The sequence below is a fragment of the Sinocyclocheilus anshuiensis genome, unplaced genomic scaffold, assembly GCF_001515605.1.
Source record: "Sinocyclocheilus anshuiensis isolate Anshui unplaced genomic scaffold, SAMN03320099.WGS_v1.1 scaffold712, whole genome shotgun sequence".
In the NCBI taxonomy this organism is placed as follows: Eukaryota; Metazoa; Chordata; class Actinopteri; order Cypriniformes; family Cyprinidae; genus Sinocyclocheilus; species Sinocyclocheilus anshuiensis.
The window spans coordinates 177,722-181,056 of record NW_015555749.1 but is presented as its reverse complement, the minus strand read 5'-3'; positions in this window follow the sequence as shown (position 1 = coordinate 181,056).

The following is a 3,335-nucleotide window of genomic DNA, read 5'->3' as shown; positions in this document are numbered from 1 at the left end:
GGCGAATTCCACCTCTATAGGAAGCGTTCAATAAGGAATTTTGCGACAAGGGTTAGTTTCCCACAGAGTATCTCACCAGATTCAAGTTCGTGAACTTGAAAGTGAACTCGCCGCGTTGATTGATTGAAAAGCCGATAGACTTGCAAGTGACCTGAGAGAGCACTGCTTCTCACAATTGACCTAGACTCTTTGCCCGCAATTCATCGCTGAAGTTGTGCTAATGTGACTGCATCAACAACACTTTAACACGAGATCTGCTTTCCCCGCTGGAAGAAGCAAGATATGAAGAAGCGTTAAAGCATCCACGTAACAACTGGCCATTTCCCCCTTTTATCATCTCTGAATGTCTTCACGAAGCTAAGCTAAGTTTCTTATTTCATTCTCATTGCCTAATGCTATGTTGGCAAATATGCTATCATCAAATATTGCTCATTGTTTAAGGCTAGTTGTTCAGTAACATGTTTGCTAGGCATGCTGTCGTATTTTGACACGCTAGTAACATTACCCAGTTAAACTTACCACAGCAAACCTTGTTTTAAATCTGTTGTTTAAGGCTGTCTGATATGAAATAGGCTTGCTGCTTCAGGCTCATCTAGTATTGGGAATGCTGTTTCATTAACTTATCCGACTATTATTTCCAACACACTGTGTTTTAGTCAGTGATATGCTGTTGCTTAAAGCTATCTAGTATATCGGTAACGTGCTTGATACTTAACGCACAGTATGTAGATTTTGCTACTAAGGTTATTAATGCAAACAATAAGGGCAACATGCCTGTTGCCTAAATTTCGAGTATTGACCTTATGCTGTACTGCATTAAAGGGGCATGCTGCTCTTCTCAGCTGCTTATTAAAGAAGAGCACCCCTTCGCTGCTTCTCTTCTTCTGTAAGGGCATGCTGCCCCAGTCTATGCTATTTCAAAAAGTCTTTGCTTTAAAGCTATTGGGATTTTGCTTGCTTGTTAAGGCTTATCTAGTGTCAGTATAATGTTTGTTGCTAGACCTGCTTGTTGCTTTAAGCTATTGGTTGTTACTGCAAGTGCTGGTATCCGGGTAAACTTGCAAAAGCAAGAAGCTAATTTTTAAGCTGTTGTTTAAAGCCATCTAATTGTTCTTGAAATATGCTTGCTGCTTATGGCTCATCTGGTTATTGGGAATTCTATTTCTTTAGGTTTCTCTGACCACTGCAACATGCTGTGATTAAGCAAGCAACATGCTTGTTGCATAAAGCTATTGAGTGTATTGGTAAGGAATTTTGTCACTGTCCTTCCAAAGGGGCAAGCTGCTCTTCTTACCTGCTCATAGCAGAAGAGCCCCCCTTCGCCGCCACTCTCCTTCCGTAAGGCATTTTCAGTTAGATTCCTGTCAGCATGTGGTTGGGGGGCATTCAGCATATGGTTTGTTTTGGGGGGTTATTTATGTTCTCCCTGCTCCTATCCATGCTAGGCTGCATGGATGGGCAGGGAGTGTTGCCCAGAACAGAATCATGCCCAGAACAGAATCATACCCCCAACCTAAAACGTATGCTAATTGTAAGTTATCTTTGACAATAGTGGTCCTGACAGAAATGGAGCGTAGTGTTAGTTCTGGCAGGTCACGTTAGTCAAGCTCGCATCAGCTGACACTCAGCTGATCCACGTCTACCTATAGGAATACGACGCCAATCATAATTCCCTTTATAAGGTCTTTTCAGTCATTATTCAGCAGCTATCGCTTTGCTCAGGTGCTAATCACCCACCTCCATCCCCAACTCCTCCTCTCGTCCAGTCAGGACTTGGCATTGGATATTTCTTCTTGAGTCAGACCACTGAATTATGTTGATATATAAAATAATCACTTAGAACATTGATGATATCTGCTACATTAATCATTAATGTTGGTTCTGTTCAGTTTACCCTAGGGGGGTTATTTATGCTCTCCCTGCTCCTATCCTGCCCAGAACAGAACCATACCCCAACCTAAAATGTATGCTAAGTTTAAGTTATCTTTGACGATAGTGGTCCTGACAGAACTAATACAATACTAGAAATTGCAAAGTTAATGCATAACCATTGGACAGCAAAATGCTCAGTGGGTCAGCAGGGTCAGTCAAAAACATGTGGAGAAGAAAAGATGCACGTTAACTGCAAAAGAATTAGGAATTAAGGTGAAGAATTAGGTGTGAAATCACCAGGAACCATTTAGTCTCCAGCGCCACCATTTTCCAGAACAGTAACCTACCTGGAGTCTCCAGAAGTACAAGGTGTCAGGTTCTCAGAGACTTAGGTTAAGTATAGAATCCTAAAAAAGTACCACTACTTAATAAGAATCACATACTGAAGTGTAGTAAAATACTTGAAAGCTTTATAGACAGATAAGTTGAGAGTGACTCTTGAAGGACCAGCACCACATTTACATTTACAATCGCGGACGACTGCCACACACAAAACATAAAATAAAATCCAGGCCTGGTCCTCTCTCCTTTCACTGTCGTCACTCCTCCTTTTATTCATCTGGAGCTCCTCCGTGGGACTCGAGACCGATGAGTGGTGCAGGTGTCACTCATTATCAATTTCTCCCCCGGCCTCGCTCCGTTCCCACGGCTCTCGGCCCCGCCCCCACTCGTCACAGATGTGTTTTCAGCTGTCGCTTGAAAATTGTCTGGGATTCAGCATTCCAGATAGGGGTGGGAAGATCATTCCACCAGCCATTTTGAGCCTCTCTGTGATGGTACCACGAGGCGTCGCTCACTAGCGGATCTCAGACTTCAGGGGGGGATGTAGATTCGTAGTAGTTAGTGGAAGTAGGCGGGTGCTGTGCCTGTGGGCTAGTGAAACGTTGCACGTGCAAAAGAGAAGGTCTGCACACATCTTATTTTATTTCACACAAACTTATTTTAAATGCAAAACTGATTTTAGTGCGCTCGAAAAACTTTTTTCTTTGCGAAACGAACATTTTCTCCACAAAACTCAGATCGCGCGCATGCAAAATGCACTTTTGTGCGCTCAAAATATGATCTTTTGCACGCAGAATGACAGCGATCTAACCCTATAGCCTTGTTGGCAGAGGCTATTTACACTAACTACGCCCACCATCGTGTGATTCGGCTACTCAACATTACAAAAATGTTACAGTCAACAGTTGTTAGCTCCAGTGGCGCAGATGGTAAAATGTATGTCATACTCATTTCGATGCGATCGACCCGTGTTCGAATCTGCCTTTTGGCAAACTTTTTTCTCCCTTTTCAAATTTCAAATCACATCAGAAAAGCATTTATTTTCAAATGAAAATGAAGGAAATAATCAAAAAGTTGAAAATAAAGTATCGGGTAGGGTTAGGGTAGGTGTAGGGAGGGCT